Raw genomic sequence first — 16,872 nt, forward strand, 5'->3', positions numbered from 1 at the left:
CTCCTCCAATACTATCTCTGTATTCCACTTTTATGAGAAACTTACCCCAGTATTTTGCACATAATAAGATTTGTCATGCTTCTTAGGCAGGGTTTTTCAAATCCTTTCATTTACAAACATGCATACATCTGTGTGCTTAGGGGATTCCCTGAGTATTTCTGTAGATCTTTTCACTGTTGTTTGTTTTAAGATATGTGAATCCCTGGGGGCGGAACCGAGGCATGCGTCACATGGATGCCATGCCCCAACTCCATCCAACTCTGTCTCACTAGTAATCTTTAAATAGTACTTTTCAACATCCAAAGGGCTTTAATATACTGTCTTATTGTAATCCTTACAGAAACCCTAGAGGGCAGATCATGATTACTATCTCTACACCGAAAGTGCTAGCTGACAGCAGTGGCATCTCTAGGATTGGTGTCACTCAGTGCAGTGGGGGGGGGGGGGAGACACTGCCTTGCCACTCCTGCCCAGCCAAAAACTGCCCCTCCCCACCTTCAGAGTCCTGTGTGGCAACTGCCACACACGCAGGGGACTCCAAACGCATGGCCTCCCCCAGCAGCTGCCACTACTGAGAGCAAGTGGAAAAGAACCCTTTTTCACTTTTCCAGTAGCAATCCCACTGGCTGTACCACCTCACCAGGTGACCTCCCCCTCCAGCTGCACCACCCCATTGTGTGACACTCCCTCTGGGATGTCACCAGGTGTGATCCACACACCCTGCACCCTATAGCGACAAGACAGGCTGACAGCAGTTACAAGTATAGTTCAAAGAACTTGCATAAGCACAGTAACAATGTATATACCAGGTACCAACTCATTTTGGATTTGTCAGTTTCAGGGTACAAGGATGTATGTTCCTCATGTATGTGTACATATACAGACCATGCACGCTTAGGAATGTTGCAGACTGCATCACCTTGGGAGCCCTAGTGGGCTAATAAGTGATAAATACAGAAACAAATAAATATTTTTCTTTGGCCTTGAGCATAAGCATCTCTCTCAGTGTTACTTATCTGTACAATGGGGAAAACCAAGTGTTTGATTTAGCAGAATTGTTTTCTGAATAAATCTTCAGGCATCTGGAAAAAAATCTTTAAAAACAAGCCCTCAGATCTACAGAAAAAAATTGGCAAAAATTAACAAATGTTCAATTGCAACCTTCTGGATGTATCTGGGAGTTACGCTTGCTAAAGATTTAGCTCAAATTGTGTCATATAATTACAAACCAATCACTAAATGGATGAGATCAAAGACAGATAAATGGGAAACACTTCATCTCTTCCTACTGGGAAGAACTGAACTTTTAAAAAGCTTTTTGCTTCTTCAACTTTTCTATTCCACACTATACATCTACACCCTTGTGTTGGAAGGCAATAACAGCTTTATTTTTATTGGCAAAAAACTAAAATTTTCAAAATATGCTAGGTATACTAAGGGCTGGAACAGACGAGCAGGATGTGAGACTTAAAGCCGCCCCCACCAAAGATGCCTCAGGATTGTGGCAAACACATGCCACGGTCTGAAGGCACCTTGTCACCGGCCCAAATAGGAGCGGAAATGATCTGCCCCAATTTGGGTCAGGTTTGGAGAGTCTCAGGCAGCCCTGGCACAACTTCCAGGTATTCCGGTGGCATGTGGCGTGTAAATGCTGCACCCCAAGAGCATCTTAGAGCTGCCCCCATCTAGTCATCCAGTACGGCTTCTGAGCATCTTGAGGACATGTGGCATCTCAATGCTGCGCCCCCAAGTCACCCAGAAGCTGGCCTGTTCTGGCCCTAAATCTCAAACTGGAAGACTGGCAATCTGAGAGAGATACTTCTATGATGATGCCTTCCAATTAAATCAACTCATTCACATAACAAAATGTGAAGATGCTAGTAGCTAGGTAGGACTGGAAAAGGGGAATGAAAGTGTTGCGGGAAGTGACTTTATATTTTCAGAGACTACTTTCAAATTAGTAAAACAAATTAATTCCAAAACACACCAAAGAAATCATCCAGTTTGAGACCACTTTAACTACCCTGGCTCAATGCTAGGAATTCTGGGAAATGTAATTTTGTAAAACATTTAGCCTTCTCTGTCAGAGAGCTCTGGTGTCACAATAAACTCCAGTTCCCAGGATTCCCTAGCAATGAGCCAGGGCAGTTAAAGCAGTCTCTTAGAAATCCATTTCTTCAAACAACTCTACTGATATGGAACTAGCACCTAGTGCATTCTAGTATGAGACCTTGCCTCTTCCATCCAGTTTTACACTGGATATAACAGAAGATACTGTATATCAACTCAGTTCAGAAATTGAAAAGACAGAGGAGTCTTCACTATACAAAACCTCTTTACAGTCGGTCCTCCTTATACGCGGATTTGCCATGCACGGATTTGAGCATACGCGCATGGCAAATCCGGAAGTTGTCCCCAATGGCACGCGCGCCGCCATTGGGGACAACTTCCTTCCCTCCCCTCCCCCCAACTCTTTCCTTCCCTCCCTCCCTCCCTCCCTCCTTACTTACCTTTTCCTCGCCAGTGCCACGTCGCTGCTGCCACCGCCACCGCCTCAGCCAGAGCCGGGGGGAAGGTCGGGTGGGGGTTTTGGAGGCCAAGAAGCCTCCAGCCTGCCACCTGGCCCTTCTGCGGCGGCGGCGGCGGCAGCAGCGGAGCACCAGCGCCAGAGGCCTCTTCAGCCCCACTCCGCCGCCGCCACCAGCACCTCTGTGCAAGGGCCGGGTGGCGGGCTGGAGGCCTCTTGGCCTCCATTCCACCACTCAGCCCCTGCATCAAGGTGCAGGCGCCGGCAGTGGAGAGGGGGCCGAAGAGGCCCCAGGCGCTCGGCCTCCTCCTCCTCCTCCTCTCCGCGGCGCCACCACCGCTGCCCCTGGCTGTAGCCACGGAGGGGAGGCCTCTGGCGCTGGAGGACCAGCACCAGAGGCCTCCTCTCCATCGCCATGGCTGACGGGGGAAAGGCCAGGCGCTGCTCCTGGAGGCCTCCAGGAGCAGCACCTGGCCTTTATCCTGGCAGCGGTGGCGGCGCCACGGAGAGGAGGAGGAGGCCGAGCGCCTGGGGCCTCTTCGGCCCCCTCTCCACCGCCGGCGCCTGCACCTCGATGCAGGGGCCGAGTGGCGGACTGGAGGCCAAGAGGCGTCCAGCCTACCATCCGGCCCTTGCACAGAGGTGCTGGCGGCGGCGGCGGAGTGGGGGCTGAAGAGGCCTCTGGCGCTGGTGCTCCGCTGCCGCCACCGCCGCCACCGCAGAAAAGCCGGGTGACAGGCTGGAGGCTTCTTGGCCTCCAAAACCCCCACCCGACCTTCCCCCTGGCTCCGGCTGAGGCGGCGGTGGCAGCAACGCGGTACTGGCGAGGAAAAGGTAAGTAAGGAGGGAGGGAGGGAAGGAAAGAGTTGGGGGGAGGAGAGGGGAGGGAAGGAAGTTGCCCCCAATGGCGGAGCGCGTGCACACGCGCCGCCATTGGGGACAACGGGACTTGAGCATACGCGGATTTTGGTATACGCGGGGGGGGCCGGAACGGATCCCCCGTGTATACCAAGGACGCACTGTATAAGGAAGTAGACACAAAGCTGAATTATCTAACTTCAAACTTGCTACTCAAAACAATCCTCTTACCGCTGCTGGACTCTTACTGCTTTCAACTATTCTAGCTGAAAATAAAATATTAAAAAAACAAAAGTTTGATTTCCTTCTTTATTGCAATAGCAACAAGAAGCCTCTCCTTAGAGCACTGTTGGAGAAGAGTGTAGGACTTGTGGTTAGTGAAGAAACTTAATGAGAATATAAAAATTTTGAAAGGACAAATAAGATGAAACATTTTCTGAAAAATCGTTTTGCTTTATTGAACATATTAATGACAATATACTGTACCATGTTTAAAAACACTGGTACACCATGTGAATTTGTGAAAGGACATATTACAGGCTGAGGAATAAGAATCAGACTATATGATGCATATTTTTGGAGCACCAGCCTTTTTTGACAATGAATTTGTACCATGTTTTGCTGTTTTGTTCATTGTTAATGAATCATTTGTTGATTAATTTTATATTACAAATACTTGTTGATTAATTTCATGAGCATTTTAAAAAATTAAAGCTTGTCACTTCTCAGGGACAGAAATATGGGCCATTCATCTTCTGAGACCTTGTTTAATACACTTCAGGTACCATAAGTAAATTAGAAACACTGCCACCTAAACAAGGGCAAGTGGGGAATATTATCTAACTGTACCAGTAGTTATCTAATTCTTTCACAAGAAACATCATAAAAATATGTGTAAAGAATCAAGTATTCTTGATTATCACCACAGGGCAAGCAGTCTTACAAATGTTTAGAAAAAGCCTATTCAAAACAATGACTAACATTAGTCATAACGAACTTAAGCTTCATTATTTTCAATTGAACTTTAAAAACAAAGACAGGATTTTAAAAGTATGAGTACAAAGAAAAATGACAGAGGTCAAAAAGGAAGGCAGCAAGGAAGGGTAGGTACATAGGACATTAACATGTACTAGTCAAAAATACACTAATATAAGCTAATTATTTTTCCAAGAATATTTTTTTGAAGTTGGCTTGTATATCCATGCCTAGCTTAAAACAGTAAAATTTTCTGTTTATTAAAAATGATAAGGCAATTATTTTTCCCCTTCTAACCTTGGAATATAAGTCTCTTAGCAACCAGTAAAACCTCACAGGATCCAACCACACCGGCCTTCAGTGAGATTGTACATCACATGGATATAATTTAAACGATCCTCATGATCATTACATGCCTATAATAATAATAGTGATATTACTGATTGTTGTTCTTGTTGTTATTTCTTATCAGCCTCGCCCTACAGATTGAGGTGAGAAACAACAACAGATTAACACAATCTCACATTTCTCCCAGTACTGGGACGCAAGGCAGCTAACAACATTTTTAAACAATACAGGTATACGAAAACTTTGATTAAAATTGTTTGTCATCTTGGCCTCAGAGGGAGCCATCAGGCAGACCAGCAACATCAGGGACTGCCTGAAGGAAGAGGCCCCTCCCTCCTCAACTGTCATCTCGGCCTCAGAGGGAGCCATCAGGCAGACCCAGCAACATCAGGGACTGCCTGAAGGAAGAGGCCCCTCCCTCCTCAACTGTCATCTTGGCCTCAGAGGGAGAGATCAGGCAGACCCAGCAACATCAGGGACTGCCTGAAGGAAGAGGCCCCTCCCTCCTCAACTGTCATCTCGGCCTCAGAGGGAGCCATCAGGCAGACCCAGCAACATCAGGGACTGCCTGAAGGAAGAGGCCCCTCCCTCCTCAACTGTCATCTTGGCCTCAGAGGGAGAGATCAGGCAGACCCAGCAACATCAGGGACTGCCTGAAGGAAGAGGCCCCTCCCTCCTCAACTGTCATCTTGGCCTCAGAGGGAGCAAGCAGGCAGACCAGCAACATCTTGGACTGCCTGAAGGAAGAGGCCCCTCCCTCCTCAACTGTCATCTTGGCCTCAGAGGGAGCCATCAGGCAGACCAGCAACATCTTGGACTGCCTGAAGGAAGAGGCCCCTCCCTCCTCAACTGTCATCTTGGCCTCAGAGGGAGAGATCAGGCAGACCCAGCAACATCAGGGACTGCCTGAAGGAAGAGGCCCCTCCCTCCTCAACTGTCATCTCGGCCTCAGAGGGAGCCAGCAGGCAGACCAGCAACATCTTGGACTGCCTGAAGGATGAGACTTCTCCCTCCTTTAACTGTATTTTTATTGTATTAACGATTTTACTGTACACCGCTATGATCATCGCGGAATAGCGGTCTATAAATAAAACATATTATTATTATTATTATTAAAATATAAATATAAAAATAATTAAAAAGCCACTAAACAATTTAAAAAGTTAAAACATTAAACATAAAAAACTATTAATGTGCTTATATAGGAAGATATGGTCCTTCAAATAGTCTCGATCAAGCTGTATAGGGCTTTACATGCCATCACCAGCACTGTGAATTGTGCCTGGAAATAGGCAGGCAGCCAGTGGAGCTGCTGCAACAAGGGAGTTGTGTGCTCCGTGTAGCCAGCTCCAGTTATCAAACTGGCTGCAGCATTGTGGACCAACTGAAGTTTGTGAGCAGTATTCAAAGGCAGCCCTACATAGAGTGCATTACACTAATTCCAATAGGATGTAACCAAGACATGTGTTATTGTGGCCATATCCAATTTCTCCAAGAACAGGTGAAGTTAGTGCACTAGCTTTAACTGAGCTAAAGCACTCCTGGTCACTGCTGACACCTGGGCTTCCAGACTCAGGGCTAAATCCAGGAGTACCCCCAAACTGCAAAGCAACATTTAAGGGGGAACATAAGCCCAGCTAACACTGGCTAAAATCCCATTCCCAGATCTGTCTTTTGATTGACCAGGAGCACCTCCATCCTGTCTGGATTAACCTTCAATTTATTTGCCCTCATTAAGTCTATTAAATATGCAGGGCGCCATCTTAGGGCAATAAGAGCTTCCTTGGAATTAAAAAGAAATCTAATCATCAGCACATTGGTAACATCTGACTTTAAAACTCCAGACAAAGACATGGTACAGAGCCCCAGGAAGAGGCAGCCAGGAGCCGCCTCTCATTGCTGCGTAGCAGCACCGCAACAACCAAATTGCACGAAAAAGAACTGCAAAAAAGCAGCTCCTTTTTGTGCCACTGCAAATAGCTTGTGGCGGTGCGAACACATTGCTGCTGCGCAGCTCCATTTGGATGTCGCGCAGCGGTGACGTCATTACTGCATGTGCCGTCTATTCAGCACCATGCAGCGAGGATGCCCTCGTCATGTGTGAGGGGCGAGGGGTATGTGGGCAGGGCACCCCTCGCACATGACGAGGGCATCCTTCAGTGCCGATATGTACTGGGCCAAAGTCTCCCAGCGGTTTCATTTAGATGTTAACTAGCATAGGGCACATGGCAGAACGTTGAGGGATTCCATGAGGCAATGACCAAGGAGTCTCATTGAGATGAATACTGTTCATAGTGGCTCTCTGTTCTTTCCTGGAGGGGCGCTCTCAGAAAATGATGAGGGAGTCCTGTTTAATCCCCCACCATCATCCTCTGAAAGTGCCCTTCCAGAAAGAATAAAGAGCCACTGTAGAACAGTACCCATCTCAATGAGACAACCCAGAAGGATACCATGGTCAAAGCCACTGAGGGGTATAGCAGAAATAACAGGGACACAAGCCACTTGTCCAGTTCCCAATATAGGTCATCCACCAAGGTGACCAAAACTGTCTTCATCCCATAATGAGGCCTGAAACCCAAATGACTCTGATAGTCCATCTCATCCAGGAACTCCTGGAGTAGTGAAGCCACAACACACTCTAGTACCTTGCCTAAAAATAGGGTATTGGAGACTGGTCTATAATTAACTAGGGAAAGTTTTCAAAAAGTCTCACAACCACCTCCTTCAGTCAAGATGGGACCCAGCCTGTTGTAAACAGGCATTTATCACTTTCCCTTACCCCCTCAGCCAGTTCTTCTCTGGCCTGTTTCATAAGTCAGGAAGGACAAGGGTGTTGTACATATGGTTGTTCTCATCTCTCCAAGGATTCCATCCACATCCTCAAACTGCACAAATTGAAAAGTATTCATCAACATCCAAGTCAGAGTGAATCGAGGGGTTTGTTCCCACTATGATTTAAAGTGAATTGCTGATCGGCTTATATGGCCGTCATTCCCATTTGAAACCAGTTCTAATCCTACTTTGATTGATTTCTGTTGCGATAAAGTGAGGCAAATGTAAAAAACAACAACAGTTTTTCCAGACTGGATATCTGTAAAGATACCTGTCTGAATCCAACATAGTAATATTTATAACATAACCACAATTTTTAAACAGTCTAAAAAATTAAACAATGGCGGGATACAAACCGCCGCTTTGCGGTGCTTCCCCGCCGGCGCCATTTGCTCTGCGCGGGAGCTGCAGCAGCCAAACCGCGCGGCTCCCACGCGGAGCAAAAAAGAAGCTCCATTTCAGAGCTTCTTCTTGCGGCGCACTGATGACGTCGCAAAGCGCCGCTGGCGCATTCGCGACGTCATAGGCGCCGCGACACGTCTGGACGCTATGCGTCCAGTATGTAAAGATGGCGGCACCCATGTGGAAGGGGCACTGCCATCTTGTACGTATTGTATATGTACTAGGGTTAGGGGGGTGCGGAAGCACCGCCCCTTCCTAACCCTAGTACGTATACAATACGTACTATTTGGCGGTGTGTATCCCGCCAATGTTACTAGAACTTTAAATAAGATTAGCCATTAAGTCTCTATTTAAGTTGGCCTGACGCAGAAGAGGTGCTCGTGCACCTTAAATACAGCTCTTGAACTGTAATGCACACCTGCTCAAGGTGCAGAAATCCCCCCCTCTCTCTTTGCATCTAACCCAGAACCTGGAAGTAACTTGTTACACATAACTATTTGTCTGGAATGAATTTTTTGCAGTAGCTAACACATAACTTAGTTACGTTATTACTACAACATGAAAGAAATAATGAGAGCCTCTCCTTTCCATGTTAGTAAAATAGGGATTCCTTTCCTTTGTTGTGTGATATAGCTGTAACTATTTTTCAGTTATTTTTATAGTTATAGAGGGGATGATCTCACACTTAGGTGTGCTTTATGCCAAAGGCCAGCATTTTGCAGTAGCAGGTATAAGTACTTAAAAGTAGATGTTCTAGAAAGTAAAGTCTTATTTTAAAATCATAACAATGGTGGTAATTAACTACTTTGGGGACTTGGACAGGAATACTACATAATTGCTTTTTGAAATTAACTTTCCAAGCTCTGCCTTAGTTATAGCATGACTTCACCTTTATTTATCTCGGAAAGAGAAGGTCAGGTATTTTTACTGATAACCTTCGTGTGTACACATGCAAAATTCAAAATAATTGTCTTTCATTTTAGAAGAATGTACACGCATTTAGACAAATAAATACACAACAGCCTTTCCAGAAATTCTCCTACCAGCAAATAAAAAAACAAATCCTAGCTGAACTGATAGTCACATGTAGGTTTGAAGACACAACTAACAGCGATTATTAAATTGCTTACGATCACCAGAATTTTGGTTGGCAAGAATTCAAAACTCCATGGAAACTACAGAAACTACTGATGCCTAATCAACCTATCTATTTAAATAGCTTCATAGATAACCCACAAGTAATGTATTTGGAGAAAAAATCATAATAAATTATTGCTATATACAGAGTTACCTATATATATTCAATAGAGGTGAAAAATGTGGCCCTTTTCTTAAAGGACCCAGGGCCTGTTCACACATTATATCAGCCACTATATGATTTCTCCTGAGGGTCATAGTGATCAGTCCTCCTAACTGTTGTGATATTGACAGGGTTTCCATTCTTGGGATCTTCAAATGTTTAATTCTGCCTTAATTCATATCAAGGTACAGAATTTCTCACACCCTGTTTTTCCTCCTGACAACAAAACAGAGGTTTCTACACACACAAAAACTCCAGAATATAACTTTTCCATTCTCAGCATTCAAGGGCGCTTCCATTCTAACATCAACAACAGGTAAACAGAAAAGACTTTATGCTCCCAGGAGTTCCTTTTGTGCATCTGAACATAAGCAAAAAGTCAAAATTTTTCAACTCAGTTGAAAAAGTATAACATTGGTTATATTTTATAGAAATGTGGTTATACTTTATAGAAATGTGAAAAATGCAGTCATTAGTACAGCAGGTGCATATGTGTTTTGACCAGTTTCAATAACATGGTTAAGATCAGCAACAGTGCTTCATTTAAATAAGAATCACATGCACCAAGTTCCTTGCTATACAAATAATGTCTTCTCAACATGTGCAGTGACTAACTCCTTTCAGATGATTTCTCATATCACATCTACAAATCTCTTTGAGCAACTCCTTTTTCATGAAGCCATTTACAGGGCACAGCTTTGAAATGATCTGTCATCGCTGCTGGTTGGAATACTATCACAGTAATTATTAAATTCCAGCCATTTCATTGTGCACACATTTTTTCAGAGCTTTGGATTTTCAGATGCAGAGAGGTTCAATAGTGAAACAATCTACATTTTTAACTATTAAACATTTTATCAGCATTTTAAGCATTGGAAACATCATTTAACTTTGATATCTTCAATCTACATTTTCACCATACTAATTTGAGATTAATTAACTGTTAAATATTTATTACATTTGCATCACTGCTAGTTCCACAATGAGAGTCAAGTATGTGCCAAATACTTGACAAAATACCAGTGTGGCGTGATTCCTGATTAAAAACCCATATATTAAAAGCAACTATCAAGCAAGAACTCTCACATATCAGATCATTAATTCCAGTTGGACTTCAGCTTCAGTCTTTTACGGAGAACTGCATCTTTTTAACACAGCAAGGATAAAGATGAGAGGACAACACTTCACAAAATAGCAAAGATGAACAAGAGGAGACTTAGAATATGTGAAGTTTTAAATAGCAGTTTATAGAAAAGAAACTCTATTTTACTAACATGAAAAGAGGAAGCTCTCATTAGCACAGAAAAGGGTAAGGCACAATAGAAGCCTTATGAAAATGGATCCAAATGCATCTGAGAAAGTAGGCTCAAGTCTATGAAAGCTCATGCTACCAACTTCTGTCTTCCAGATCCCTTTATATAAAGAAAAGGGTTTTGCACTGAAAAGACTCTGACTCATTATTTCTAGATATCATGTGCAAGAAGAAAGACGTACCTGAAGCACAATAAATTATTGAACAGTCGGATTTGGCCAAGCTCTTCCATCCTCAAATGTAGGGGAAAGAACCTTGCCTATCTGTAAACCCCAACCTGATGTCAAAAGAGTTTATAACCATTCCTCACCAGGGCTTTCTTTCTCTCCTGCTTTATATGCTGCCACAAGTAGGGTAAGCTGCTGTCCCAGCCCACGCTATCTCTGACTGCTGCATCCTTCCACCTCGGTTTTTATACACTTGTGTTTTTATCAGTTGTCACGGAAACACTCGATTTCTACTGTTACAGCTTAGTGTCTAGTACTGCTACCAAAAAGATGGTTTAGAAATTTAAAGGTAACTTATCTAATATAGCTGGTGGCTTAGAGCTCAGGATCTTACACTGGTATCAATCTCATCCACATATCTTTTAAAATGATTAGTATTATTCCATTATGAAGATACAAAAAATTAAGTTCACAAAAGATATAAATGAGTATTTTAGCCTAAAAGCAATTTTTTATACATAAGCATTGCCTTCTGATACAAGCTTGTTAGATCTTTTTAAAAAAGCCAGATTATGCAACTTTGAAACCTCTTTCACCCAAGCAATCAAATGGACATGTTCCAGACAATAGATTCATGGGGGGGGGGGGGGGGGATAAAAAGTGCTTTTATAAATGATGTTTTCATTAACAAAAATGAAGTACTACTCTGTACTTATTTTGTATACTATACTGTCATGTCTCATAGTTCATCATCTGACTTAGTATTTGAATATTTAGAAGAAATTGAAATTATGTATCAAGCCTTTTCTTCTTCCATGTGTGCTCACCAATATCCTCCCTCCTGTCCTGCTGAAGCAAACAAGTTTATCCTTTCATCTAAACAAACAAGTAATGTTTTACACTCCCACTATAAGACAGAATCAGAAGCTACAATTAAACCCTGTTTCTAATCCTGGGTTGAATGGTAGGTTACACACTTCTTGGTAGCTGCTCCTATGCTTTGCACTCCCTTTGCATGGAAGGCTAGCATGACTCCCTCCTTGTCCTTTCTATCAGCCAGTGACATATTTTCTATTCCATTAGGTTTTTGGGGTAAAACTGCAAGGGCTTTTACTAGTGCACTGATCTATTCATTTTATATTTTGTCTTTTTAATTGATTTATATCATATGGTTTTAATAAACCATGTTAAACCATCAGCTTTTGTATATTTTAAAGTATGTCTTACTGTGTCGTTTTTTGTAAGCCAGTACTGTTGGGGAAAGGTGGGGGTAAGTGTATAAATCACCACCATCACCACAATTTTTTTATCCAGAAAAAAATAAATTCTTGTTTGATTCAAAGCCAAAAGCTTACTACATAACAAAGGATCATGGGTTCCTTCAAATATTGCTCAAATGTAGTTTCATGTTATTCCTGGGCCACCTCAATGTAAAGCTCTATTATTATATATAGGATGACATCTCCTGGATCCTAGTGACCATGACCAAGTTAATGCCTTGGCTTCAAGAGAAAGCCCACAATGGGCTAGAGTCAAAACCCTGCTGTCCCCATCGCCTGCACTGAAGCCAGCCTGAACATCCATGGGCTGTTTGTACCAAGCAGCATCAAGCCATACCATCCAATTATTTTATTTTTTTGGCACCTGTCCACCATGCATGTAACACCACTGCACAAACACACCACCAGCAACCTCCAATTACTTCTCCCTTCCTGCCCAGATGCCATTCTGTTAGATACCCGCTCACATGATCTGGGCCACACAGTCACATGTGCGATGCACCACTGGTACAATGTATCAGTGTGCGCAGGGGCAAAGCACAATGATGGAATCCCCCCATTAATGCCCCCTTCTCTTCATGCCCCCTGTTGGTTTATCTGGCTTGTGTATTTTGTAATTACACAAACACATTACATTACTGGCAATCACATTTTTGCTTTTCTGTAGTCTTGCGCTAGAGCTGGGCAGCTGATATGCCATTGCAAAGATGTGCATTTTCTGCCTTAAGTCAGAGTATGCCAGCTTCTTTCTGCTCTGGTTTTCAGCCAGATAGTGTGCTTCATTTCGCTTCCCAACTGCTTTTGCCTTGAGCGTCATCTAAATCCCCTGCCTTCAAAGTAGCTGGAAATCCCTTTATTTTGCCTCTGCATTTCACCCCAATAATAATATAATAAGACTTACTGTGTCATGTAAAATGCTTAAAATACTTTAAACTTGAAATCAATTATTTTCCAATGTAGTCACCCCTCCGGATTCACTGGCTTCCTGTTCGCCGTCTTGAATTTCCACAGACGGGAAGCCAGGAGGGACAAAATGGCAGGTGCGCCCATAGCACATGTGCAAAGCCAAGCGTGGGAGAGTGCCACCATTATTTTCAATGGTGGCTTGAATATTTGCAGTTTTCCAATTTGCGGGGGGACAACTGTACTTATTTTGAAACAAAGAATAGCAACCAGCAGACTCAGTCTCAGAGAGTGTGGCAGAGACAAGTGGGATCATCAACAAAACATTAACCACCACTAAGAATTCAGGATCAAACACTGTTCAAGACAACAGGAAGAAATCTCCTCTATATACTGAATGATTTAAATCTAACTGCTAAATGCAAACATAAGCATTTTAAAATATATGTAAAGACAGGGTACTGTCTTAGATCAGATCAGACTAGCCACCCAGTACTGTCTGCTCTTTAGAATCTCAGGCACAGGTTTTTCACACTACCCGTTACCAGATCTTTTTAACCAGTGATGCCAGTGACACAGGCTAAGTGTTTTGTACACAAAAGAACATGCACTCTACCACTGAGCTAAGGACCATCCTTAACAACCTAGCTCTTAATTTGAGAAGAGTGATTTGCAGAGACTGTCAGGAATACACCCATGTTTTAGGAATACAAGTCCTATTAATGTAAAAATGTGATAAAACTACATTACATTAATTACATTAATATATTATAATACAATATAAAAATTCACCTGATGACTGAAATGAAATCTGTAACATCAGCTCCTTACAAGCATCTTGTATACCTATAAATTTGAATGATGTCAAGTGGCTAATATTGACTAAATAAATAATGCAGGTTCTCAAAATTGGAACCTATCATTTTATCAGACTTGCATATGATGATTTTGTTTAAAAAAGCATTTCTACAGAGTTCATTTAGTCATGAGTTGTCATAGTAACATTAAGCTTCTCCCCTTTACTCTCTCATGTCTCACAACTATGTTTCCATAGATACAGAAAAAAAAGTATTGCAAATGAAATAGATTTATAATGGCATGCTTTTGAGTTATAGCAACAACTATATTTGCAAATGCTGCTATCAATACTTTAGAAGCCACACAGCGGATAAGATTAGAAGAGTCTAGTCATGATAGGCCTCACCTCAGCTATCTTCAGAGTAATCCTCCTATGGAAATAGGAAAAAAAAAAGCCAGAGTAACTATTCAGACATTCTCACAATGTGGATCCAAGAGCCCAATTGGATATGGCAGACTCATCTATATTCAACTTATCTATCTTCTCTACTTACTACAAGAGGATAAAATCAGAAGCAGTATTTCCTCTTGGTTCTGCATAGTAACAACAGCATACCACACATTAAGCAGATACTAAATATTAGCAGAGCTATTGATGGCAGGGTCTCTTGGAAGTCTCTCATTATAGGATCACCGTAAGTCAAATCTGACTTAACAGAAGTTACCATATTCACTTATGATATGGTATGATGTATCATATTGAGGGATGTGGTGGTTTATTGGTTAAGATGCCAATTCTGACGATTGGAAGATCGGACGGTTTGAGGTACAAGGCCCAAGTGCTGCCTGAAGGGGTGAGCTTCCTCCACTAGTCCATGCTTAAGCCAACCAAGCAGTTCGAAAGCATGCAAATGCAAGTAGATAAAGAGGTACCACTTTGGTGGGAAGGGAACAGCATTCGGTGCAGTCATCCCGGCCACACCGCCACCTGAGTAGTCCTTGGACAATGCTGGCTCTTCAACTTAGTAATGGAGATGAGCACCGCACCCTACAGTTGGTTACGACTAGACATTCATGTCAAAGGACAACCTTTACTTCTTCTTTTTTACCATATTCACCTAGCTATTAACAAAAGTGATGCTGAGGCCTACATGAAGCTGATTTTTCCTTGTATATGCCTGAACTCTAAAAAGGCTGGTGCTGCTTATCAGAACTTATGAACTTGGCAGAAATTTAAACTACTGTACTAGCCATGAAAGCCGAGTGGATCAGACCAAAACTCAACTAATTCAGAACCCAACCAGATGGCTTTGAAACATTCACAAGTAGTCCACAAAAGTAACATCCTTCTACATTGTTGCTTCTCAGCAATACACAAAGGCATCCCCCAGTGGAGGGTGCATAAAACCACCATGACTAACAGCCATTGATATACATGTCCCTCCACATTCACTAGTTTTAGGGGCACAGGACCCCCATGAATGGGGGAAAACTGCAAATAAAAAAACCACAATATTTTTACCTGAGAGAACAGCTCTCTAGGAATCTCTAGGTCCTCCAATGCAACTCTGTGCTCAACATCTGGAGGAGCTACAAATGCCTAGTGGAGTGTTCCCTCTAGGAATATCTAGGTCCTTCAGTGTGATTTTTGGTTAAAGTGGATACAAAGTTGCACTGGAAAACCTAGATATTCCTAGAGAGAACACATTAATAAAATCCGTGAATAATCAAATCTGCAAAAGGCAAAGCCACAAATGTGGAGGGAAGAGTGTAGACCGTTTTAAAAGCAGGTACTATTTATAAGACACAAAAATTGCTAAAGCATATGGCAGTTTATGGTATCGCAAAGCCTGTGAGTTTTCTCAAACAGTAGCGCTGCAACCTCCTGCAAAACAGAGGAACTAAATACACTTCTCCCACACAGCAAGATACATTTTGTCTCCTTGTGCACTCAGCTGTACACTAAAACAAGAACTTGCATAGTATTTCTCCATGTGTCACCCAGCTGTATCCTGTTTTAGCATAACATACTTCTTTCAGAGTTAACCTGCCAAATATACAATGACAAAAAAAGAGCAAGCCCCTTTATTGCAGGAACCTGGAAGAAATTAATATGGGTTTATAAAATTATAAATGGTGTGCTACCAATGAGTTGTCAGTGTTAACCAAATGATTAGTATTATGTTCATAACGAACAATAAAGTACCGTATTTTCCGGCGTACAAGACGACTTTTTGACCCTCTAAAATTGGATCAAAATTCGGGGGCCATCTTGTATGCTGGGTGCGCGCTCTGGGGTGGCTGGCTTTTCAGGCCTCCGGAGGCCTGGGGAGCTGGTGCATGCGCTCTGGGGCCGCCGGCTTCTCAGGCCTCCAGAGGCCTGGGGAGCCGGCAGCCCCGCACCGGCTTCTAAGGGGCCTCGGAGGCCCCTTAGAAGCCGGTGCACACTCTCTGTGGCCACCAGCTTCTCAGGCCTCCGGAGGCCTGGGGAGCCGGCAGCCCCGCGCCAGCTTCTAAGGGGCCTCCGGAGGCCCCTTAGAAGCCAGCGCGCATGTGCACGGCCGGCTGCTGGCTTCCAAGGAATAGGGGTAGCCTTGTACAGTGAGTATATCCTAAACTCTATTTTTTTATAATAAAAGTTGGGGGTCGTCTTATACGCCGGAAAATATGGTAACTCATTTTCTAATTAACATGAAATTCACTGCCACAGAAAGTTGTAATAGCCACTAGTTTAGCTTTTTTTTAATTACAGATTTGTAAACTGCAAGTTTAATGGACTGATATTCAAAAGCAGTAAACTCATAGTTTATAGATGCTAAGAAGCACAAGGAAATCAATCAAAAACACACCCTGCTCCTGACCTCTGAAGAAAATCATTTACTGGTAGCCAGAATATCAGGCTAATTCCAATATTGTTGTATCATGTCATATAGTGAAAACACATAAAAAGATCCAAACAATTCACACCACAGAGCTACAGTGGAAATAATGGGAAACATTCAGTTTTGACTACCATCCTTTAATTCTTAACTCATAGCCTCTGAACACTTCAGAGTGAATAGACTGTAACTTTGAAAGCATTTTTTTGCTTCAATTATCTAGGGACCAGAAAACTATTGGTATGCACTTTAAAGATATGCAGACCTCTAGTCTAATCAGAGTATCAAGTA

The 16,872-nt window shown here is 42.9% G+C and overlaps 1 protein-coding gene across 3 annotated transcripts in view; it reads right to left on the reverse strand.

Annotated features, from left to right (window-relative positions):
• Nucleotides 1-10,908, reverse strand: part of ZNF831 (zinc finger protein 831) — an 83,509-nt gene extending 72,601 nt beyond the window's left edge. For 2 of the 3 annotated variants that reach the window (XM_089513711.1, XM_089513709.1), the window contains exon 1: nt 10,737-10,905. The gene's annotated coding sequence lies outside the window, so the exon portion shown is untranslated. Of the gene's footprint in view, nt 1-10,736 lie in introns of all 3 variants that reach the window. The other variant, XM_089513710.1, reaches the window with a different exon arrangement.
• Between the last annotated feature and the right edge of the window lie 5,964 nt (nt 10,909-16,872).

The sequence above is a fragment of the Sceloporus occidentalis genome, unplaced genomic scaffold (assembly GCF_023333645.1).
Source record: "Sceloporus occidentalis isolate IW3139 unplaced genomic scaffold, rSceOcc1.0.p SCAF_3, whole genome shotgun sequence".
NCBI classification, from domain to species: domain Eukaryota; kingdom Metazoa; phylum Chordata; class Lepidosauria; order Squamata; family Phrynosomatidae; genus Sceloporus; species Sceloporus occidentalis.